At 42.0% G+C, this 26044-nt stretch overlaps 1 protein-coding gene and 1 long non-coding RNA gene across 20 annotated transcripts in view; one reads left to right on the forward strand and one right to left on the reverse strand.

Annotated features, from left to right (window-relative positions):
- PCED1B (PC-esterase domain containing 1B) overlaps positions 1–26044 on the reverse strand; it is a 207393-nt gene that overhangs the window by 50834 nt on the left and 130515 nt on the right. For 15 of the 19 annotated variants that reach the window (XR_009736402.1, XR_009736403.1, XR_009736400.1 and 12 more), the window contains 2 exons: positions 25251–25421; positions 12613–12814 (listed from right to left, as the gene is read on the reverse strand). The gene's annotated coding sequence lies outside the window, so the exon portion shown is untranslated. The other 4 variants (XM_061416357.1, XM_061416353.1, XM_061416354.1 and 1 more) reach the window with 3 other exon arrangements.
- Positions 12808–19324, forward strand: LOC133247487 (uncharacterized). The gene is made up of 3 exons (XR_009736407.1): positions 12808–12909; positions 14570–14783; positions 16416–19324. It is a non-coding gene; the product is annotated as an uncharacterized LOC133247487 (long non-coding RNA).

Below are 26044 nucleotides of genomic sequence, written 5' to 3' on the forward strand. Positions count from 1 at the left end.
TCCACTACTCTTAGCCCGAAGAGAGGGGAGCCTGGAGCCAGAAGCCCTGGTTGGCCCAGAGGAAGTTTCTGCCTGAGACTTGACTTTGAATACCCAGGAAACCCAAGTTCCATGGCCAGGAAGGGCCTCCGCCCTCCCCAGCTGGAGGTGCATCACCCGGTGCCTGGACGCAACTCGGATGCCTGACAAGTGAAGAATGGTTAGGCAGACTTTGCAGAGGTTAAATAATGAGGATTGTGATTAAGCAAGAACACGGAGTGTCATATACTGTTAGCTGAGGAAGTTACATACCATATATGTGGCCATATCACTGAAATGGTGTAAAATAGCTATGCATACTAAGTTGCTTCCCACCAGGCTCCTCTGCCCATGGGATTCCCTAGGCAAGAATACTGGAGTAGGTTGCCATTTCCTTCTCCAATAGATATGCATAGGTAACATTGAAAGAAAATACACAAAACCAGCTTTAAATAGATAGTAGGATCATGGGGGACTTGCTTCCCCTGTCCTCTTTTTTGTAAATATACTTTACATAGTCTTAAAATCAATTTTAATAAGAACTTAATGTTTCTTATCAATGGAACTTGTAAAAAATAAAATTATAATTCACAAGTGCTTCAGCTGCAATATTCTTTGTTTTTTATTTGAAGGAAATTGACTTTGGCATAAGAAATATATTGAGCTAAAGACCAATGAGAATCTATGTATCTCATGTATCTAAAGGCAAGATATAAGTTTTCTGAGGAAGGTGACCCTTCTCCCACCAAGGAGAGAAGCGTCAAGAAAGAAGAAAACAAGGAACTGTCAATACAAAGATGAGTCTGCATAAACAAACCTTACTAAAATAGCCCTTATTTCCCATTAGGAACCCCTTATATCCCCTTCTCCACACTTTATTATCCTTGAAACACAATTCCCTTTGTTCTCTGTTAAAATGGTAATATAAGCCCAAGTCTACCTAGTTCTTTGAGTTCCATTCCTTTTCTGTGAACTGTTGTGCACACAGATATTAATTTAAAAACTATATGCCTTTTCTATTTATCTACGGTAATTTTATTCACAGGGCCCCAGATACTAATCCTAAGAGTATAGAGAAAAAGTTTTTTCTTTCCCAGAACACTGAATAAGCTGTTAAAAGTTGTGAAACTCATCTTCAGAACTTCAGATTGAGTTTATTTCAAGCTGCCATTTACAGCCATATCCACTAATGAATAAACGCTGGAAACACACTAAAATACTAAGTCTCACATGGGGAGGAACATGGCATGCCCTTCACACACTTACAAAGAAGCTGTTAAAATCTGCTGTGGCTTGATATTTGTAGGCTATCATGCATTAGTAAAAATTTTAATAGGTGTGGTGGATAGCTATTAATAAATTACACATTTGGTTTTTAAAAGCTATACTATTTGTGGTTTTAAATGAGTATGAGCCCAAAAATAAAAACATAAGTTGGGTAGAGTACAAAAGTGTTCCCCTAAGAGAACAGTTAGAAATATTGGCTTATTTGAATCTTCATTCAAAAACATCTGCTATCAAATAAAAAGCTTAAAACCAAGATTTTGCTCATTGTAGTACAACAAAATTAAACATAAACTCCAAATCCCACTGGGGCTCAGGCATATGCTCTAGTTTATATTCACTCATTCATATAACTCACACTAGTTTATATTCACTTATTCATCCAACTCACACTTACTAAGCAGACTAAATGCTCCACATGGGGATTCCCTGGTGGCGGAGAGGTAAAGAATCTGCCCAGCAAGCAGGAGACATAGGTTCTATCCCTGGGTAGGGAAGATCCCCCGGAGAAGGAAATGGCAACCCACTCTAGTATTCTTGCCTGAGAAATCCCTTGGCCAGAGGAACCTGGGAGGCTCCAGTCCTGCTGCTGCTGCTGCTAAGTCGCTTCAGTCGTGTCTGACTCTGTGTGACCCCATAGACGGCAGTCTACCAGGTTCCCCCGTCCCTGGGATTCTCCAGGCAAGAACACTGGAGTGGGTTGCCATTTCCTGCTCCAATGCATGAAAGTGAAAAGTGAAAGTGAAGTTGCTCAGTCGTATCCGACTCTTAGCGACCCCATGGACTGCAGCCTACCAGGCTCCTCTGTCCATGGGATTTTCTAGGCAAGAGTACTGGAATGGGGTGCCATTGCCTTCTCTGGCTCCAGTCCATGGGGTCGCAAACAGCTGGACACTACTTAGCAACTACACAACAATAACAAATGCTCCACATGGGGTATATAGAGATGTGTAAAACCTGGTCTTGCTTTTCAGGAGCAGATCAGATATATTCATTGATAACTGTAATACAAAGTTGAGAACGCTACAGTGTTAGTTGCTCAGTCATGTCTGACTCTTGAAACACCATGGACTGTAGCCTGCCAGGCTCCTCTCTCTAGGCAAGAATACTGGAGTTGGTTGCCATTTCCTTCTCCAGGGGACCTTCCTGACCCAGGGATCAAACCCAGGTCTCCTGCATTAGCAGGCAGATTCTTTACCATCTGAGCCACCAGGGAAGCCCATAGACAAATAAACAAAGGATGTGAAACTGGTTTGTAAACAGAGCTGGGCTGCTAGGGCCATAAGGAATCATGTCTGTGCACAAGTGTGCCAGGGTGCCTGTTCATGTCCAGGTCAGGATGTGAGTCTGGAGATCTGCCAAAACAGAGTGAGACGCAGGCAGAATGGAGCACTGAAAGCGGCCAGTCAGGAGGAAGCTTTGTATCTGTATCTGTCTTTGACTGGCTGTGTGATCCTGGGCTAGTCCCTGCCCTATCTGGTGCCAGGGTCCTTTCCCGTACAATGACAGTCCCGGGTTTCATGCTGCAGACACCCAGTTTCACCTTCTAGGCCAGGCAGGGCTGGTCCTTTGTGCTCCCTGGGATTTGAGTGTGCAGTGAGGAAGAGAGTCGAGAGAGAAGAAATCATCAGAGAAGGGTTGGAGTAGAAAGGAAATGTGGAAGGGGGGTGTGACAGAGCATCTGGAAGAGCAGACTCAAGGCCAGGACGGGAAACGGCCAGAGGCTCTGGGTCAGCTACCTTCAAGTGCCATGAAAACAGAATGAGCAGGTACAATGGACGTTCAGGATCTCTGCAAACAGGACTCCTCTACCCCAGACCCAAGTCTCCAAAGTGTAAAGTGAAATCTTTTCCCAGTGTTTTCAGGGTTCCCATGCTTGCTCCTTGGAAGAAAAGCTATGACAAACCTAGATAGCGTATTAAAAAGCAGAGATGTAGTTGTGTGAGAGTTGGACCATAAAGAAGGCTGAGCACTAAAGAACTGATGCTTTCAAATTGTGGTGTTGGAGGAGGCTCTTGAGAGTCCCTTGGACAGCAAGAAGATCAAACAGGTCAATCCTAAAGGAAATCAACCCTGAACATTCATTGGAACAACTGATGCTGAAACTGAAGCTTCAATACTTTGGCCACCTGATGAGAAGAGCAACTCATTGGAAAAGATGCTGATGCTGGCAAAGATTGAGGGCAGGAAGAGAAGGGGGTGACAGAGGATGAGATGCCTGGATGGCATCACCGACTCAATGAACATGAGTTTGAACAAACTCCGGGAGATGGTGAAACACAGGGAAGCTTGGCGTGCTGCAGTCCATGGGGTTGCAAAGAGCTAGACATGACTGAGTGACATGTCAGAGCAACAAACGCTACCCCAGTTCTACGTGCCCTCTCTGGGTTGGACTCTGGTCATACTCTGTCCTAGTCCCCTAGGGTAGAGGACACCATTCCTTTCCATTAGAATTCCCTCCCCTAGGGTGGCAGATGTGACAAGAGTGCGGTCTCCTTCAGCGGTACTGTGTTTACAGGTCCAATACATTGCTTCTCTGTGTGTGAAGTGCCCTGGGCTTGAACTCATGGATGTGAGTCAAATTTGCTGCTTAAAAGTTGTGGAGAATGGAAGCACTTAAGTATATTTGTGAAAAACAACGCTTTTCATCTGTAATTTTCCTCAACTGTAAAATGGGACTTTTAGCACCCACTTCAGAGATTTGATCTGAAGAAGTGGTTAGAACAATGTCCTGATAAATAGGGTGGATATGAGTTACTATTTATAAAGCAAGTTCAAGAACACTTGGATAATCATCTGTAAATGAGGGTTACACTATTTGTGCTGTAGAGATCAAATGACAAGAAGCAAGTGAGATTTTGAATAAAACAAAACTAATGTTATTTGAACAGATACCCATGCCAAATGCTTGGCAAGTGTTACCCGATTTGTGAGATAAGAAGGATCTTCATGTGATGGAAGTGAAAGTCACTGTTTAGTCGCTGAGTTGTGTCCAACTCTTTTGACCCCCTGGACTGTAGCCTGCCAAGTTTCTGTCCATGGAATTCTCCAGACCAGAATACTGGAGTGGGTAGCCGTTCTCTTCTCCAGGGGATCTTCCCAACCCAGGAACTGAACCCACGTTTCCGCACTGCGGGCAGATTCTTTATCATCTGAGCCACCAGAGAAGCCCACCAGGGAAGCCTACCAGGGAAGATTTAAAGCTACTGATGGCAAACTGTCCCTGTGGGAGATAGCCCTTAGAGCAGAACCTCCTGCAGTCTGAACCCCAAAGCTCAGGCTCAGGTCAGGGAGATGGGAGAAAAGTGTTTCAGTGTGCCTTTAAGCATAGACAGGAAATCCTTTGGGCTTCCCAGGTGACTCAGTAGTAAAGAATCCGCTTGCCAATGCAGGGGACTGAGGTTCAATTCCTGGGTTAGGAAGATCCCATGAAGAAGGGAACGGCAACCCACTCTAGTATTCCTGCCTGGGAAATCCCATGGACAGAGGAACCTGGCAGGCTACAAGCCATGGGGTCACAAAGAGTCGGACACAACTCAGCGACTAAACAGCAGCAGCAGTAACAGGTAATCGTTTACTCCGCCTGCTCAGGGGAGATGATCCATGTGACCTTAGGGGGTTGGGGAACTGCAAGTGAGAATACAGATATTGGGTTGATCAGAAAGTTCCTTTGGGTTTTCCAAGGCTGTTGTGGACAAACCTGAAGGAACTTTTTGGCCAATTCAATATAGATAGATATGATCTCAAGCAAGAGACCTGCAAAAATTAAAAGACCTGTGTTTTAGAATAGCCAAAACAAATTTCTACAGATTTTAGAGCCTCACAGTATTTGAGAAATTCTGGCTGCCTTATATGCTGACCAGTGAACCTAACCCACCCAGATACTGTTACAAGGGCTTAGAGCCAAAATCAAGCAAAAATGTCCAGCTGAGAATTTCTTGCTGTTCTTCTGCAATGTAACATGCAGACTGGACTGTAGAAAAGAAGGGAGGAGGAAGTGACTGGGAAGAAACATTCCAGTTAGAAGCTGAAACTGAAAGGAAATTCATGAAATTCTTGATAAACTTCCTGTCACAACTGTAACAGGATTAACAAATCAGACCTCCTCAGGACCGTGGGAAAAAATCATTTAAACTAAGATGTCAAGCATGAAAAACAAAACCTAACAAAAAACAAAGTAATTTTTTCGGGGGTGGGGTGAATGAAGAATAATTTGGAGAGCTGAATCTTCTCTGGTCTAAAAAAAAAAAAAAGTTGGCAAGTTTCATTTTCAAAGCTCCTTTGATTTATAAAAATGAAACAAAAAAAGAGATTTGAAAACTATCAGTTCAGTGATTTTTTTTGGCCTAAGGGTTTTTCTTTGCTTCAAACTTGCAAAAACTTAACAGCTATTTTATAGATTAATTGACTCGTTCATTAAGAAATTTATTGAGAACCAGATATAATGCTAGGTGCAAGGAGTAGTTATAAAAAGGCAGTCTCTTTCAAGAGGATGGGTAAGAAAGTAGACACATAAAAATATCAGTTAGAACTGATGATGTAAATGAAATATCAAAGCTGGTATGAAGAGTCAAGGAGGAGGGAAGAGGAGATAAATGGAGGATCAGTGCAATCTGTGAGTCCAACCTCAAATTAAAATCGATTTTTAAACGAGTTTTATGATGATTCCTCAAATTTTAATTGTAAGCAGTTCCATGTTTTTCTGTTTTCAGAGTAAAATTTGGGCTTTGGCTAATGCTCTGACAGAAATATACATTATTAATGGCTACTATTGATGCTACAATAAATTATTTTGAGGCATCTTGCTTATATTTCTGTTCGGGGATAATTAATTTTTAATGGCTTCATAAACCATCATTTATAAAATCATTGACTAATGCATTATAACTATCACAAACCAAACACATAGCATTTGGTTTTTTATTAATCAGTGGGTTGTAGAAATTACGTTAGTCTTTTTGCTTTTCTTATTGATTTTTGGTAACAGGAAGAGTGGCAAAGATATATAGGCCAGTTACTCCAGAGACCCTACGAAAAAGTCTTAAATCACACAGGTAATCACTAACAATTAGGATGCTGTTTTGATTAGTTGTAGAAGTACTTTACCTAGTTCAAAGTTTCTTGCACATGACTAACCATCTTAATGCAACACTGTACTAGGCATATAAAATAGATCATTTTCTCCTAACTGCATTTTTGGTGATCACATCTATGTTTGAACTATCTAAGATTCCCTTAAATGTTAATAGAACAGATAGTGCAAATAAGAAAATTATTTTTCATGAGCTCACCTGTACAGCATACCAATTCTTGATATTTGTTTAGTTTTCTAAGTGGAATTTAATCTTGTCAAAAATTAAATTGGTATCATGTCAAGTTTTCAAATGAAAGAGAAAAGCAAAAGATTCAAATTTCTCTTCTGAGGACGGGGATTTCTCAAGAGACTGACCTTTTTGATTTGGGCAAAGTTACTGGAAATCATGCAGTCCTATTATTTTAAAAAGTGGTTTTAGGTGAAATTTTTAAAGATATACGAAAGTACTGTGAAATTCTATGATAAATAAAGCAACAGAAAGTTGTTTTTCAAATAGTAATCATTGGAAAGACCGATTTTAATGCCGTACCCCCAATAACCTCACGTGCAATATAGGCCTTAGCTCTGCAGTTCATTAATTCAGAAAAAATATAGAAAACACTTTGTATACCTTGGTCTGTGAAGCTGTCATTCTGTAAGTTTGGCTACATCCTCCAACAACCCTCATGGTTCCTCTGCCCCATCCCAACACATATGTCATATGACCCCTATTTCTCACTTGGCTATTCAGTTAGTTATACGCCACAGCTAAAATCTCAGAAACTTACGGTATAAATGGAAAGTTGAATTTAGACTAATGATCTTCAAACTGGGCTCCACGTAACCATTAAAATCTCCTTGTGGAGGCATGAATCTCTGTGGACACATTCAAATTTGTATCCATACCGTCTTCACTGGGCCACAAGCTTAATTTGTGATTTTTTTTTGGGGGGGGGGTGGGTAATAAAATACCAACAGAAGAATTGCACACATTTGAAGAGTTTGAAAATTGCCAAGTTTAAAAATCCTTAAGGCAGCATATTTTTCGCATTGTAGTAGTCTAATATAAAAAATTTCCTATGGACTATACAAAGAAATGCAGGAAACATCCTTAATGAATGAAATCCTCACTATCAGGTTCATAGTACCTGATAGGCAGGTAACTTCTATAAAAACAAGAAATAAACTATGGAGACTTTATTCAAAGAGCCCCATTAAACAAACAAAAAGCAACAAACAAACAAAACCCACAAAACTTGTGTTTTACCAAAGACTGCGATTCATGGGGTCGCAAAGAGTCGGACACGACTGAGCGACTGATCTGATCTGATCTGAGTGTAAAGTGGAAAAAAAAATCAGCCAAAAAATCAAAGCAATTCAAACAAAATGTGATTTCAATCATGTACAGCCATTGACAAACTTCCACATTCTGGTCTTCCACATTCCACCATTTTACTTAAACCACATTTGCTAATTCTCTACCTATTAGTCCTTTAACAGGAATGAAAGATACTGAAAGGCAGTGACCCCGCTTTCTCTTCCAGCAGATGACAAAGTCAAAAGTGGACTCTGGCCTTTAACAGCTGTGTGCTCTGGGATGGCCTCCCCCACCCCCAACCCCCCCCCCCTCCCCGACCCCTGCGCCGCAATTTTTTCTGTTGTCAAACAGGGGTAATAGCCCCCACTTCACTCAATAATAGTGAAGATAAAAGATCCACGTCAGCGTCCATCAAGGGCCTAGGAAAATACCAGTCTTGCATTAGGCACCTTTAAACCCTTAGCACAACTCCTCCCCTGGGGAGCACACTAAGCCTGCTGAGGGCAGCTGGCTCTAGCTCCCTCCCTCACACTTCAAACCCACAGTTCCTCTCCTCCCTCCTGCAGGGGCCAAGAGATACCTCCTCAGGTGTGAAGGCGATCCCTCAACTCACGGCCGGTCTCCTACATGCCCGGGCACTTTGCTCCAGGAGGTCCCTCAGAGAGGGGAGAATTATGCATTCCACGTTCTCTTCACTCTCCCTGGGCTGGCTCCTTTCTTTAAACCTTAAACATATTCTAGTTTCTTGCTTTAAAAAAGAAAGGAAACTTCTTTGACTCCACCTCCAGGACAGTCCTATCTTTTGTTTCTACTTCAAGGCCACTTTTTACAAAGTTGTTTGAACTGGCTGTGTCTGGGTCCTCACCTCCCACTCACTCCTCCGTTTACTTGAAATTTGGCTTCCAGCTCCACCAAAGCGAAGAAACGTTTGTCAGCAAATCCCCAACGATTTCCTTGTTCCTTTCAGCGGCTGCTTCTTGGGCCTTATCACATCTATAGCATTCCTAGTTCCCCGGGGCTGGGGCACTGCGGAAGATTCCCCTCTGTAACCCTGCCCGAGAGTCTGACACCGAGGCCGCCCGTCTCACCTCCCCCATATCCTTCGTGAGTTTCTCTTTCTCTGGCGATCCCCAAACGTCGGTCTTTCTCAAGGCCCACTCACTGCCTCCCTCCTTCCTTTCTTCAGCATTCTTTCCCTCGGTAAATTCATCCACACTCTGCGTCCACCCGTAAGGTGAACAGAAAGCCCTCTTTGTCCCTACAGTTCTGGTTTACCTTCCAGACTAATTGTTGATCGCCACCCTTCCCCTAAAAGTCCTAGTTAGGATGGAAACAAACGATACACTCCCCATATCATTTACTATTTGTATGCAGATGACTCCGAATTGGGGCCTTAAAAGCACCGAGGCTGAGAAGGTGGGCCCTCGAGTCAGCCCCCTGGGTTTAAACCCTGCTCCATTGCTTTATTAGCCTCTGAGACCCTGGGGCGATAATGTAATCTCTCTGCACTTAAGAAATCTTACCTACAAAACAGGAATACTAACACGGACTTCTTTTAGAATCAAGGGTTAAATGAACACATGCGAAGGCCTTTGCATACGGTCTACCATATTTTTAAGTGAATAAATTTAACTATCTCAAACTTGTCTCCTGAGTTCCTGACATTGTAGTGAGTAGAATAAGGTGAGTTCAGGTGAGATTTCCTAGAGGGGGGGTGGGGCAGGGGAGGAGCAATAGGTGACTTAGTCTGTGTGGGCTTTTTATCACTTGTAAATTCTTTGGATACCACTATTCTCCCGTCAAACTGAGGCTGAATTCCTCACCGAAGACTCCTGTGACCTTTGAACAATCCTTCTAAAGGTAAATATCGGTCATCCACGGGAATGACGGTGGTTTATTTTTCTGTGCACTTTCAGAGAACTGCTATACAATTTATGCTTAATATTGGCTGGGGATAACTTGGTGGAAATAAACTCTGCTTCTAAAATGCTTGGGTCAAGTCATTTTTATTTTTCATGACTGGCCATTTCCACCATTCCTAAAACATCAAAATTCTTCAGTGACAACTTGGATATGGATCAGCTCAACAGTTTCTTGGCAATTAAAAGAAAAAAAAAAGATGTAATTTTAGAAAATACTTTAGGAATGAGAATGTTGCTATATATTTTAGGAAACTGAGCACAGTTTCACCTCTTTTAGATTTTATGGCTAACTTTTCTATTTTCCATAGATTTCTCATAATACCTACGGAAGTGTCTTACTTTGATTGAAACTTTTCAAAATAGGAGAGATTTTATTTTATACATGTTTTCTCATATTTCTCAATTTCATATCTTCATTTTCATCTGATACACTAGCCTAACTACAACAGTTTGCATTTACAGACTTTGTTTTTTAACCTAGGAGATGATCCTTCCTTCTGTGCATCTCTCCAAAGCTTGTGGATGAATTACAGAGCTTGTGTATACCCAGAGGGCTTTTTCTTAAGCGCTCCCTGTTTGATCTGTGACTCAGCATTGTGTTCCCTAACCCCTTCCTCTCCTGAAATTCTGTTCCTTCTTTAAGACCCAGTTTAAAATACAGTTCTAAGAGCCTTCTCTGTTCCCAGAGAGAAAAATTCCCCCCTTCCTCTGACAGACACCTCTGTTTAGCCCTTGGTTCTGGCTTCTCTGGTGGTTCAGATGGTAAAGAATCTGCCTACAATGCAGGAGACCAGGGATCAATCTCTGGGTTAGGAAGACCCCTGGAGAAGGGAATGGCTACCCACTCCAGTATTCTTGCCGGGGAATTCCATGGACAGAGGAGCTTGGCGGGCTACAGTCCATCGGGTTGCGAAGAGCCGAACATGACTGAGTGACTTTCTGCTTTATTGTATAATTAACTGTCTATGTGTCTTCCTACTCCAGTACATCCTAGTCCTGGGGAGCAGAAATGGGTCTCACCTAGCCTTGTACCCCTCATGGACCAGTGTCTGAGGCAGAATATGGTTATTACCCACTGAGCATTTACCCTGTGCAAGGCCTCTTCTAGACTCAGGACCTAGTGAAGAAGGAACTATTATACCCATTTTATAGATGAGTAAACTGAGGCTTGGAGAAGTTATGTCAATCATCCAAGGTTGTACAGCTGCTGAGAAGAGACAGCACTCACCCCTTATGGACAGTGACTCTTCTGCTTGATTAGATAAGCATAAGATTTTGTTTTGCTTCTTTAGGAGGAAATATGGCTCCAGAGACTGAGCTTTTAACCTCAGCTATACATATACAGTGAAATCAAGAGGAAAAAATAATTTTACAAAAAAAAAAAAAGTTGCATATAGTTTTCCTTTTTTTTTTTCTCTGTTGATAAACAAAACAAAGCAATGCTGTGTGAACAGCTTTAAATTTTTCTTTGTGAAAACAGGACAAGTATGAAGTCAACCTAGTTTTTTACCACTTATAGTTAACAATTCTGAGTGAGTCAGTGGGAAAGTCAGGGCTGCACTAAAGCCACATTTGTGTTTCAAATGTTTCTATACTTACATTGACTACTCTAGATTCAACAGTTGAGTAAGAAGTTTCCATGATTGTAAAGGGTTGGGGTGGGGGTGATAATATTGACTAAATTACTTTCAACTGATGAACAAGTTGGATTCTGAAAATTCTGTCTCTAGGAAGGGCCACAGAAGCCCATGTAACCAGCGATGAGAGCACTAGTCTGAGTCAGCAGGCCAAAGGTTTCTGCCACCACCAGTGCTCACTTTACCTCTGTGTGTTTAAGCTTGAAGTTGGAGAAATGGCCCCTATGTTCCTCTAGGGAGATTGTCCAGAAGAGCTTTTAAAATGACATTATTTTATTATTGCTGTTGGTATTATTTTTAAACAATATTATCTAGTATTCAGATAGGTTTCTATGGGGAACAAAGGTTTTGAATGGGAAAATGGGATTCTAAGAGCCAGTTTCTGTCTGCTCCCTACCAACACTATTTGGTAGAGGGATCTGGAAGGTCTGGGTTCCCACTGCTCTGTGTGGGATTTCCCTAGGTTTCAAGCCCAAGGCTGGGAACAAGAGGAGGGACCAGGTGGAGGGGAGAGGGCCAAGGGAACTGAACGCACCACCACACCAGGCCTTTCCCAAGTCATGCTTTCCTCCCTTCAGATCTGAGTTTGGGCCTAAGAGTTTGTTCCTACTGTGTGTTCAGCAGAGCTCTTACCCCTTATCCCTCAGTAACAAAACTAATCCAACGGCACTGCCTACCTCAGGGTTAATTGTGGAAATGAAATGCTCTGTAAACTCCATGGATGTTAAATGTTATTCTGAGTCATCTCAGCATATTTGGGGGATGGGACTTAGCAGTTAAGGAAACTGTCCAGTGAAATGAAGTGTTATCTTATTATTTAAAAATTTAACTTATTATTTAGTGACATTGTTTAGTACCCTCCAAACAGTATGCTCAGTGTTTTGTCTTCTCTATTTATTCCTCTTAAGACCTGGATAAAATTGGTACTTCATTTTCTCCATTTTACACATTCAAAAATTAAAAGATTGAGTCATCTGCCCAAGGTCATCCATTTTATAAAAAGCAGAGCTAGGAGTCATAACCGATGCCAAGCCTTTGTGGTCAACCACAACATAAAAGATTACACAGACAATAGAAACGTCATCTCTTTTCTCCAGTTCACAGCTCACTGTTTCCTTGCACTGTATGCTTTTAGAGATTTAGTGGCTTATCAGTCATGCACCCTTATTAGACAATATTACAATGATAACAGTTGTCTCTTTAGGACTCTTCAGTTAAGTGGAGGTGGGGTGGAGTGGACTAGGCTGGTGATTCCTTCCTATACATTAAGTGCCCCAAAAATGAGGATCCTAAGAAAGGCTGGTCAGAAATGTGAAATAGTAATGCTTAAAATAAAATGGCAAAACTGAAAGTACTTACTCATTAAAGTAACTGGTGATTTAGAAATGTACTTCTCAGTTGGTCCTAGATCTTTTCCCTAGAGAGACTCCTTTCTCCGCTGGAGGTTGAAGCGTCAGGTGGGAGAGCCCAGAACCTGGGCTCAAGGCAGGTAAATTCACCTCTGGGGGCTGCTCCGTTTGTGAGCCAGCGTCTGGGGAGAAGAGGCCATTTCCGGTGGCATCTGGAGCAAATAACATAAATCAGCACTTTCTTGCATTAGGAAGTGGAAGACTAATGACGGAAGCGTTAAGAACTGGGCAAATACGAAACAAACTGGTAAGTAAATCAAACTAGAGCTTCTTCCTGAAATTTGGCTCTTAGCTTGCTTTCATTTCACATTTCTAAGTAATCTGGGTGTAATGTCTATTGACTCTTGCTTTGTTTCATTTTAACAATTCAAACTCTGGGTTCTTATCACCCTTATTTGTGTGGTTTGTCCACAGCTGGGAAAGCTATTAGAAGGGGAAAGGGGGAAAGACTGGGGACTGGAAGCAGAAGTGAAAAGAGAGATAAGAGAAAATGATGAGAGGAAGACTGGTCCCTTTTCTAATTAATTTTTTAAAGTCAGAATCCTGATTTTTTGTATGGGGGCATTAGAGTTTACAGGCCACTTTCCAATCCCTTCCCTTGCTCCTCCCACCTCCTGTGGGTGGCAGGATAGGCCATTCTGCAGCTGCAGAAAGCAAGGGGTCTCAGCCACAGGCCTCTGGTAAACAAAGTGGCAAAGCCTCCTCTCCTGCTCCCCTGGAAACCATCAGGTGACAGGAAAGGGAAATGGGAAATGGTTCTCTGATTGATTAGATAAGCTCAGAGCTTTGTTTTGTTTGGGAAGGATCTGACTTGGAAGAGGAGTATCACTTCTACACATCCCAAGAGGAAAGAGAAGGAAGAAATAAATCAGAAAAAAAAGAAAACAAGAGGAAGTGAAGTTTTAGAAGTTTTCTCCCAAGAGTGAACTTTCTAAAGTATGTCAAACACTTTAGGATAAGGTATCTCTCCATTGCTTTAAATGGTGTAAGATACCTAAGGAACAAGAGTAATAGATTCCAAAATAGTGCTGAAATAATGTCCTTCATCCCTTGATTTTTTAAATTCTGTTTCAGGTAAATTGGCCTATTAAGTGATGCATTTATCTTTTCTTGAAAAATATTACTTTACTTTGCTCACTGCTCAATGTATGGCTTAAGAATTAATCCCACACATTACACTGTTTTTATATCTATTTTCTATAGCCACAAATCAAATTATTTCACACTTTTCCCATGAATTTAATTACAATCATTACTGTGTCTCAAGGCAGGGCTGTACCTAGAACCCAACTGATAACTTTTGTATTTTAAACTTCAGAGTGGCTTGTGACATCACTTTGAAAATGTGCCATTATTTGATTCTAGCTATTCTACAAATGAGTTGCAAATCTAACTTTAGTATTTTAAAATTCAGAGTAATTTGTGAAATAACTTTGAAAACTTGCCATTATTTTGAGTCTAGCAATTCTGTAAATGAGTTGCAGATCTTTCCAGTTCTCTAAATTCCAGCTAGTGTGTACATGGTGAGAATAAAAGAACAATTTAGAGGATGACTAAAATTCACATAATCATCCTAAGACCAGAGAACAGAGGAGCTGTAATAATGCAAATGCTAATCTCACTTGTACTCTTTAAATTCAAAATAAATTTTTTTGAGACCAAGTAACAGATTATTTCCCACAGATTTTCTTACTTCCAAGAACTTATTATGATATATGGAGAGAGTTACAATTGCTGTTCTGGCCCCATTTCATGTTCTATAGCTCAGTGAGCTGGCTTTCTCACCCAGCTTTTTCCTAAAAGATAATGAGAACTATGCATGTATAATGTTTTACACTTAAAATGTTCTATCACAATAAATCCTGGTTTACAAAGTAAGGCAAGCTCTCATTATCTTCACTTTGCAGATGGTGAAACTGAGGGAGAGCTGAAATGACATACGTCACCTTGATGGGTCAGCACAGGATGGAGCACGCCTGAGTGCAGGCGGGCATGTTCACGGCCCTCTGCGGGGGAAGTCAGACAGGGTACACTGGCCTCACTGTCATCTTTACACCATTTTGCTTGTTTCTAGAAGCTACTTAATGCACAGGGTGCAAAAGTTCAAAAGGTGTATGAGAAGTAAGTTTCTTTCCCTTTCTTGTTCCCTAATCCCTTACTCTTCTTTCTAGAAACAATACTGTCACACCTTGTCTATTCTACCAGAAATATTCTCTGCAGATATTCTATATGTCTCTGAAATATTTTATTCTCTTTTTTCCTTTTGAAAGAGTCAACTTCCATTTTTATTTAAGGCTCTGGAAAAAATACAAACGCCGCTTAGAACCAGTAGTAAACTGCAAAAAATCTGGTAAATCATCCAGACTGTTGTAAGCACTTAGATGTTTGAAATGCTGTAGAAAACTCGAGAGTCACAACAGCCTATGAAAAGAGGTGGGCTACTGTCCTTTTGGGTTTGGCCCTGATATCCCATCTGGGGATAACTCAGAAAGCTTGATCTTGATTTGTGATGTGGTAATTTCATGTCTTTTGATGGAGAGGACTGGAGCCAGAGCGATGATGCTATGAAATAAAGTGAACTGCCGCATGTCTGACTTTGGGGCCAAACAGACTTGGGTTTGAAACTTGATTCTTTCACTTTGGGAGTCACTTAACTCCTCTGTGACACTGCGATTTTCTCATCTGTGAAATAAGGATAGTAATAACCACTACCAAGAGGCATGGGTTTAAGGAGAAAATAGATCCAAGTACCAGGTACACTGCCATGGCTAGTAAAATATATCTGTATCATTAGTCATGGCTCATTTTATTCAGTCTTTCCCTCATTCATTCAAAATAATTGTGGTAGGCACTGTACGAAGTGCTGGGGAGAAATTGCTGTGAATATGGTGGGGGGAAACCCCAAAAAACCCTTGCCCTTATTGAGTTGATCTTTTTGTTAGGGGAGGCAGGTAACTAAAGAGCAAGTGAAATAATACGTTAGATAAATGAGAATAGGAACATGATTGCTGGATAGGGTGAATGTAAGGACTGCGGGTTGGAATTTTAAATAGGGTGGTGACGGGGTTCATGCAGCACTTTGACATGTTAAATATTTTAAGCTGAAAGAATGTGAGAAACAGCAGGTAGTGAAAAGACTCTGACCACCACCCCCACCCTTCCCCACCCAACCCTGAAGCAAGTCTTAAGACCCTGTGTGGAGAAGCTCTCTCCGTTTAAGAAAGAAACATCCTTGGACTTCCCTGATAGCTCAGATCATTAACAATCCGCAGATCCCTGGGAAGATCCCCTGTTGAAGGGAATGGGCATCCACTTCAGTATTCTTGCCTGGAGAATTCCACAGACAGAGCAGCCTGGGGGCTACAGTCCATGGGAACGAAAAGAGTTGGACATGACTGAGTGTCCTACACATACACAGCATCCTTATCTCTGAAGACAAAGGGACTCCGAGGAATTCCAATAAACAGGGCTTGCTAAGTTCCCTCAGTTCACTGCCCTTAACTCTCACCCTTTGTCCTATTGATCTTCAAATCCAGTTTGAAAACATTCAGGCCTATTCAATGGATTTGAGTTTGAACAAACTCTGGGAGATAGTGAATGACAGGGAAGCCTGGCATGCTGCAGTCCATGGGGTCGCAAAGAGTCAAATAGACTGAGTGACTGAACATCAACAAGAATCCTCCCTTTGGGTCTTCATTTCTTTAGAAAGGCTAATTTGTAACTTTTCTCTTGTTAATTTGTCTTTTGTTACAGAGATCCTGCTAAGAACAGTGCAATGGAAGTAAACAACCTTGGTTCTGAGGAGGCTGCTGTTGAGAAGTTGAGGGTGGAGGTGGGGGGATGGAGCAAACTTGGTGGAAATCTGGTGGGAGGAAGCACCAAGCAGAGAGAACAACAAGGAAACGAATTGACTGGGCTGGAGAGAACAAGGGAGGAAGACACAGGAGATGGACTTTCTTCACACAGAGAAGAGAGAGGCAGATGGTGACGGAGTCCTTGGGCCTAGAAAAGAAAACATCGGTCTCCAAGGCCCTTGCTGAATCATCTAACTCCGGGGAAAACAAAACCGAACTTTAAGTCCCGCCCTGATGCTCTGGGACTTACCATCCCCTGCCCAGGGGACTTATCGCCCCCCTGCCCAAAACCTCCCACCCCCTGTTCAACTACAAATGCCATCTCAGCTGAAGATTACTGAAAACGTCCTGCCTGCCTAACATTTCCCTCATCGCTTCCACAAACCTCCCTTTAAATATGAAGCCTCCCTGATCCCTCTCACACGCAGCCTGGTCGTTAGGCCGACTGTCACCCCTCCTTGCCTGAATAAAGGTAACTACTTCTCTTGAGGTCGTCTCTCCTCCTTTTCTGCCTTGGCCCGAACTGTACCTTACAGCTGGGAATTCCCTGGTGGTCCAGTGGTTAGTTAGGACTCCATGCTTTCACGCTGTGGGTGCGAGTGAGGGCTTGGGTTCCATTCCTGGTGGGATCCTGGAGAACTAAGATACCATAAGCTACACTGTGGGGCCCAAAAAAACAAAAATTAAGGGAGATTAAGGGTCATTGAAAGGACTTGGGCTTGTTATTTGAAAGCTGTTGTGAGGGGCTTGAGCAGAAAATTAACACGCACCTTAATAAGACTGGGATGTGAGGGAAAGCAGGAAGACCAATTAAGGAAGTTACCAAGTAATGCAGGAGTTGAGGCTTAAACCAGAGTGACATTAGCCAAGGAATGAGAAAGAGTCAGATTCTGGATATATTTTGAAGTAGAGGTGACAGGATTTGCCTGTGGAGAGAGGACGGGGTGTGAGAGAAGGGGGGAATATAGAGCTAGCTCCATGGCTCTTGGCCTGAGCACAAGAGGGACGAAGTTACTGAGATGGAGAATCTCTGGGAGAAACAGATTTGGGGGTGGATGGCTTGTTCCCTTTGAGATTCCTTGTACACATCTAAAGTCAGCTGTGGGGCAGGGATTTGGCACTGGGCAGAAAGGACTAGCCTAGAGAGAGCAGTTTGGTTTGGGTTTGGATGCTGTTGCCAATGGAGATGGTGAAGCTACAAAAGAAAAGAGGTCTGAGAATTCCTGGGAGGTCAGGAAGAGGAGAGGGAACCTGGAAAGGGCCTGAGAAGGAAGAGTCAGTGACCGCAAGAACAAAGTATAAGGTCCTGGAAGCCAAGAGGAAAACGTGTTTCAAGGGAGGAAGGATGGTCTCAGTCAGAGATAGGTAATAAGTCAAGTGGGATGTTTGACCACTGGCAGGACATTGGGTGACCTAGACAGTGTTGGGGACAACTGCTGATTACAGTGGTTAAGAGAATGAGAGGAGAATTAGTGGCAGTGCCACCCTCCAGGAGTTAAACTATAAGCAAAGGGAAACTGAAGATGTGGGGAAGTGGGGGGAAAAGAAATTTTGTTCCTTTTAAGATGGGAACAACAGTAGCGTGTTTGTATGCTTACAGGAATGATTCCATAAACAGGGAACAAGATGCTGCAGGAGGAATGGGAGAGAATTCTGGAGCCATTCCCTTGAGTTGGTGAAAGGACTGGTCTCTAGGGCCCAAGTGGAGAGGTTGGCCTTGGATAGGACGGTGGACATTCAACCAAAGAAATGCCAGGAAAGACACAGGATGTGGTGAAGGTGCCAGCGGGTAGGGGTTTTCCTGACTGCTCTTTTCTCAGGGAACTAGGCAGCAGGGTCCAGGTCACCAACTGAGAGTGAACCTGGGGAGGGTGGTATTAGAGGTCTGAGGATGGAGAAGTGAAAGTGAAGTCAAAGTCACTCACAACTGTTTGTGACCCCATGGACTATACAGGCCTTGGAATTCTCCAGGTCAGAATACTGGAGTAGGTAGCCTTTCCCTTCTCCAGCGGGTCTTCCCAACCCAGGAAGATCTGGCGGCTTCCCAAACTGGGGTCTTCTGCATTGTGGGTGGAGAAGGTATGAAATAGTCATCTGGGGAATGAGGAGGCTGTCTACTCAATAGCATGGGGCCCCACTCAAAGCTGGGAGCCCTTACTTGGATGGGCTTCCCTGGTGGCTCAGACGGTAATGAATCCACCTGCGGTGAAGGAGACACAGGTTCAATCCCTGGATCCCTAGGAGAGGGAAATGGCAACCCACTCCTGAGAAATCCCATGGACAGAGGAGCCTGGCGGACTATAGTCCATGCTCAACAGGGGTGTTTGGTTTTCTCTAGTCTGTTTCAGCCGCAGAGGTGCAGGTACAGAGTAGGCAAAAATAATATTTATTCAGATTGGAGTTTTGCCTTTCAGTTTCTGTTTATATTAATGTGCCATTACAAATTTACAATTTGTTTTAAACCATAATTTATTTAAAAGCAAAATCACAAAAGCCCAATATTATAATTTAGTGAAAATATTCTGAATATAATGGCAGAAATGATCTTTCTTTAATAGTAACAATTTTTAATAGATCTGGCTGCAGATTAATTTAGACTTATCTCTATATGAGCCATTATCATTTTATCTACAGTTTCCATTTTAAGGAACACTTATTTTTCTTATCTTATTTAAATGGAGTATTTCAAACAGGCTAGAAATCAGCCCACTAAATACTTATTTATAAATGCACTTATTTCAGCCAGCTGGCATGGCGTGTGTCTGTGTACAAATCAATGACTGGCCACCTTAAGAAAGAGGACCAAATTTGGCAAACCACAACTCTATGTGTTTTCTTCACTTGTATGACTTGAAACAGTATACATTTTTGATCATTTCTCTTCAAATCATTTGCATTTAGTGCTTTCAAGCACATATGAATAATTTGTTTCTTTGGTGGCACAAAGTCTTCTTTGAGAGTGTGTTAAGAATTTTGAGACTGGATCAAAACTTCTCATGAGTTGAATTTGGAAACTGAACTAAATTCTGCACTAATTTAGTACATGCAAGCTTTTGCCTTATAGAGGAGCAAGGCCAGAGTTGCTGGAGTTTGGGAGCTTACAGGTTGACAAGAGCCCAATTGGTGGTTTCACCAGGATGAGAGAGGAATGGAATTTATAAAGACCTCATTCTGTCAGGATTGTTTTAACTTTTCTGCAAACCTCCTTTGGAATTTTTATGTTTTATGCAATTTCTCTATTCTGCTCCAGTGTAGCTTCATAGTTCAGAGCATGGCCTTTATAGGCCAAAGAAATGAGTTCAGAGTCTGAAGTTTGTAATCTGTGAGCTGAGTGACTTTGGGAAAGTCACTAACCTCTCTGGCCCAGTTCCACTTGTGGAGATTGAATAGGCCAAAGGCTAAGTAGAGTGCTTAGCAATTGGTCTATGCTCAAATTATTCTAGGAATTAGTATACATACATCCATGCTTTAGTAATACAAAATAATTACTAAGTTATCCTAATAAATTAGCAGTATAAAAATAGATTTTTAAGTGGCTAACCATGGAGCTTGGACCAAAGACTTGGCCTCCTGAGTCTTGGTCCCCTAGTCCCCGAGACATGGTCCATAAATTTCAGGAAAAATAAAAGGTTATAAACCTTTTTCACAAAGAATAATTTAATACACTAGGAGAATTGCATCTTGAATTATTTAGCAATATTCTTTACCTTTAAATAGCATTAAACTTTATTAGAAGATTACCAACTTAGTTTTCTGAATCTAGTGTTTCTCCTTCCCCCACCTCCTCTCCCCCTCGCTCATATCACCGTCTTAACCATTTGCAAGTGTACAGGGCAGTACTGCGAAGTACATTCACACTGTTGTGAAACAGACCTCTAGAACTTTTTTGTCTTACAGATCTGAAAAACTCTACCCATTAAACCGTATCTTTCATTTGCTGCTCTTCACAGCCCCTGGGAACCACCATTCTACTTTTCTGTTTCTATGAATTAGGCTGCAATAGACACTTCCTGGGCTTCCCTGGTAGCTCAGCTGGTAAAGAATCTGCCTGCAATGTAGGAGACCCTAGTTTGATTCCTGGGTCAGAAAGATCCCCTGGAGAAGGGATAGGCTACCCACTCTAGTATTCTTGGGCTTCCTTGTTGGCTCAGCTGGTAAAGAATCCACCTGCAATGCGGGAGACCCCAGTTCAATCCCTGGATTGGGAAGATCCCCTGGAGAAGGGAAGGGCTACCCACTCCAGTATTCTGGCCTGGAGAACTCCATGGACTGTATACTCCATGGGGTCACAAAGAGTTGAACATGACTAAGCCACTTTCACTTAACTTTCAGACACCTCATAGAAATGGAATCACACAGTATTTGTCTTTTTGTGTCTGGCTTATTTCACCTAACATAACATCCCCAAGGTTCATCCATGTTGATGTAGGTAACAGGATTTCCTTTTCACAGGCTGAATAATATTCCACTTCCACTTCGCTAAAGGTCACCAGGTCAGCATATCTGTAAGAGCACAGTTTTGTCCAAACCCAGGCCAGCTCTCGAAGATACTCATTTTGAGATATTTAAGAGTCAGTTGACTATTTATTGGTGACAACAAAATTTCCTTTCCACGATCCATGTTGGCATAAACTACGCAAATAAAGAAGATATATTCTAGACCTGGAAAATGCTAGGAGCATCATTTTTTTTCTTGCCCAGAGAGGCTGGCAGAGAGTCCTCTTTTACCTTTCACATTCATCATCTGTGTTTGAGAATTTTCTCTTTAAAACGGCTTTTACTTTCAAGTTGTCATATTGGAGGGGGCTATTCACAACACCGTCAGTTTAAAAATATCTGGGTATTTTGGGAATGTAAGCTGGTGCAGTCGTTACCATATGATTCAACAATCTCATTCCTGGGCGTACATACAGATAAAACTATGATTTAAAAAGATACGTGCACTCCAATGTTCATAGCAGCACTATTCACAATAGGCAAGACGTGGAAAAACCTAAATGTCCATTGACAGATGAATGGATAAAGAAGATGGGGTACAGATACACAATGGAATACTACTCAGCCATAAAAAGGGATGCATTTGAGTCCTTTCTGATGAGGTGGATGAACCTATTATACAGAGTGATCAGATCAGATCAGATCAGATCAGTCGCTCAGTCCTGTCCGACTCTTTGCGACCCCATGAATCGCAGCACGCCAGGCCTCCCTGTCCATCACCAACTCCCAGGTGAGTCAGAAAGAGAAAGATAAATATCGTATTCTAACACACATATATGGAATCTAGAAAAATGGTTCTGAAGAATTTATTTACAGGGCTGCAATGGAGAAACAGCCATAGAGAATAGACTTATGGACATGGGGAGAGGGGAGGAGAGGGTAAGACGTACGTAAAGAGTAACATGGAAACTTATATTACCATATATAAAATAGATAGCCAATGGGTATTTGCTATATGGCTCAGGAAACTCAAACAGGGGCTCTGTATCAACCTAGAGGGGTAGGATGGGGAGAAAGATGGGAGGGAGGTTCAAAAGGGAGGGGACATACGTATAGCTATGGCTGATTCATGTTGAGATTTGACAGAAAACAACAAAATTCTGTAAAGCAATTATCCTTCAATAAAAAAATTAAAAAAAAAAAAGGTATGGTACAGATACAGAATGGACTACTACTCAGCCATAAAAAAGAATGAAATAATGGCATTTACAGAACCATGGATGGACCTAGAGATTATCATACTAAGTGAAGTCAGAAACACAAGGACAAATACCATATGGTATCACTTGTATATGGAATCTAAAATATGACACAAACAAACTTATCTGTGAAATAGAAACAGACTCACAGACATAGAGAACAGACTTGTAGTTGCAACAGGGTAGGCTGTGGGGAGGGGTGCATTGGAAATTTGGGATTAGCAGATTCAAACTATTATATATAGAATGGATAAAAAGGAAGACCCTACTGTATAGCACTATATTCAATATTCTGTGATAAACTGTACTGGAAAAGAATATGAAAAAGAATGTATATATGTGTATAACTGAACCACTTGTATAAAAAAGTTAATATTTTAAATCAACTATACTTCAATAAAATAAAACTTATTTTTTTAATGCATGCTTTTAAGTGGTGTTATATGTTAATTCTAAGAATGCTAACATTATTTGCTGAAACCAAAATGCTCACCCTTCATCTGTGTGCATGGAGGATTATGGATGCAGTAATTTATTTTCAAAGCTTCTGAAACTTCGTCATACAACATTTATAGAGGCAAGTTCTAATATCTTAAATATTGGATATTTAAATATTAACTGCAGTTAATTAACATTAACTGCAAAATTCCTGACCATGAAATTGTCTTCTTATGGGAGGTAGAAATTGCTTAATATTTTTGATGCATGCTACTCTTCCTTTCCTTTTTTTTTAAGATAAATCTCGATGAGTGCCTCCAGAGCCAGGTGCAGTGCCTGACACCAGTGGGTACAAGGTGGAGTAAAATATAGTCTCCTTGTTCAGGAGCTCCCTGTCAGTCAGGGAGAAACACAGAAGCAGAGGATTATAATTCAATGTTGGAAATGCGGTTGCAGCCTTATGTTAGGGCATCACTTCTATCACTGAAAAAGGATTTGAAACATCTTAATGAAGATATGAAAATGACTGAAAATAGCACGGTGAAAAGTGGCTTCCGGTTAGACTCTCTTCCTAAAGACATTTGCCTTGTAAAGATAATGAGTGCCCCAAACAGCATCACTTGCTTTGTATGTCAGCTGTGCATCACTGTTCCGTTCTACCAGTAAAATGGTAGGCTTTTAAATATTTTTCCAAATTATCATTCACAAAAATCACGCCTTCCTTGCCTTCCTTTCTTTCTCCTTTAGGCTGTTTCTTTCCTTAACACATTTCGTTGTTGAATCTCTGAAATACATTTAAATAAGTGAAAATGGAGAACTACAAATTGCTCCTATTTCTCTGATGTTCACCAGTTTAACCTATGAGTCATATGTCAACATTCTGTTTTCTTTGTCATGATTTCTAACTGTTGTATAACTGTGGACTTAGTCACTTGATATATTGGTATCAGAAGAAAAAGATTCTGTGTTTATGTTCCATATATGCATTTATTCTTGGTGATGGAAGCTAATTAAATCTCAGAGTAGTTTTAAAATACATGACAAAAATTGCTAAGAAGAAAGAAATCTCTCTTTGCTGCTGGTTGAATAAACTCTGAGACTATGCAAGGACCCAATTTAAAATTAGTTCTAAACTAATGATCTTATTCCCCAAGTGTGTTGTTCTTCTCAGTAAGTGAAGCCAACATTCACTTAATTGCTCCATGACAGAAATTACAAGGTCATCTGTGATTTCTCCATTGCCTTCATCCACACAGAATAGAGTAGATTCTACCTGCTGAACCAAGCTTGGTTCAGTCCCCTGCTCTCCCTACAGCCTGGACCTCAGCTCAGATCTGCAGTCTTGCTGTGGCTTTCTGATTTATCTTCCCAACTATAGTCTCTTCTTCCTCTGCCCATTCTCTGACCTACTGTCTTTGCTGTTTCTAAGATGTAGATCATACACTTTCACTTCCCTTTCATAGGCTGAATTTAACCTGCTAAAATCATGTCAAAATTTTTTCTGAAACCAGGCATGTTAGCCAAATACATGGTATGACCTCTATGAGGCATGCAGATCCCAAAGTGACAAGGCATCTGGGTTTCCTTAGATCACAAGAATAAATAATAACGGACACTTCCTGAGTATAGTATTGAGTACTTTGAGTCTATTAATTCCTTTTACAAAGTCAACAATAATAATCCCTGCCATCATTTATTAGGAATCTACTTTCCATCCAGACATTAGGTGTCCATTAGCTGTCACCTTTTACCTTGCTTTTTTGGCCATGAGACATAAGGAGTCTTGGCTTCCTGGCCACAAATTGAACCCACTGCCCCCTGCAGTGGAAGTACAGTTACAGTCTTAACAGAGGAACCACCAGAGAAGCCCCAGTTGTTCCCTTTTAAACCACTCTGCAGGAAGGATTTTAACCATCTCCGGGAAGGAGATGAAATGAGGGGAAGGATTTCTGAGAGGGTCAGGTGTTGCCCCAGGCCAGTCAGCTAGGAAGTAGTAAGGTCCAGAGCCAGCCCACACCCCACAGTCCCTGCTCCCTGCCCACCCTCGGCACTGGGCACCGCACCACTTACACGCTTGTAGTGGTGCCGCATCAAGGAAGGTGATGGAGAGGAAAATTAAAACACTGTGACCAAGACAGGCCGGCTGTTTTGACTTAGGACCTGTGGGGAACAAACCTGGCGCTGAACTGACTTCACCAAATCCCTCACTTAACGTGTGACTGTTTTGGTTTGGGGCTTGTGTCTGGTTACGGCAGGCTCAGAAGTCCTGGACCTTTGGTGGAGTCATAGAATGTTAGCCTCCAGGATGAAACTGTCTCTTGCAGAGCGTGATTAACCACAGACAAAATTTTAGGAGGAAGTAGGCTAAGAAAAATCTGCAAATCTTGCCTGTCGTCTGCGGAGGCTGTCAAACAAAACTAGATGAGGAGCTTATCATGTCTTTAAGTGGGAACCCCCCCAGATGCTTTGTCTGAATAAAATCTCTCGGTGGATGCCTTAAGAACAAGTGGTATATCCTTCATGGCAGGGGACCAGCTCACCAGCCTGAGGTAAGTGTTTTACCTTGGCGCTGTGTCTGCTGACGAGGAACGCATACTTACAGGTTCAGGCAAGGACGAGTTCCTTATTGTCATGTCCAGTCATGGCTTAGTCCCGGAGGAGGAAGGAAGAGAGGTCAGGGGGCATACCACACTGTCACTCGTGCTAAGAGGAGAAGAAGGCAGTGGGGAGCTCCTCTTGGCCACTTGCCGATCTGCTGGGTCATCCTCCTCCTATCAGGAGAGAGACAGCACTTCCGTCAGCGGGCTTGGGTGGGGGCAGCCACCTCAGCCAGCTGGAGAGCATGGCCCTGTGGCCTCGGGCTGCTGGGGAGCTGGCTCGGGCTTCCTCTTTCGTGGAGCTACTTTCATAGAGTCCTGACCCTTTTCTGTGCTCCGGGTTGAGCCCGGCTGCTGGCTCCCCACTTCATCTCAACCAATCTCACCCACTTCCTCAGACCAACGCTAGGATTTCCTAATCATTTCTTTTACATTTGGGGACAAAGATCTAAACTAATTGAGCCCTCAGTCTCTCACTTTCTGCTTTAAGTCCTTTCTCTTGGTGTTTGGACCATAAGAGACCATTTAGGACCTGAAAAGATTTTTCCCTGAAGGTTCTCAGCCAGAGACCACCAGGGTCACCTTGGTCTACACCTTATCATCATGAGCTCTGGGTTCTCTGTTTGCTGGCATCCCATTTAAAGTCCTTGCCGACCTGAGCCGGGAGACATTTTGTCCAGATGCCAATGAAGTTGGCTCCAGTTCTTCTGGATGAATCTATCAAAGTCCCTGGGCATTAGGACAGACATCTAGTTACAGGGAAGCAGACACTGCTAAGCTAGCACTCAAATCTGTTT

The sequence above is a fragment of the Bos javanicus genome, chromosome 5, assembly GCF_032452875.1.
Source record: "Bos javanicus breed banteng chromosome 5, ARS-OSU_banteng_1.0, whole genome shotgun sequence".
NCBI classification, from domain to species: Eukaryota; Metazoa; Chordata; class Mammalia; order Artiodactyla; family Bovidae; genus Bos; species Bos javanicus.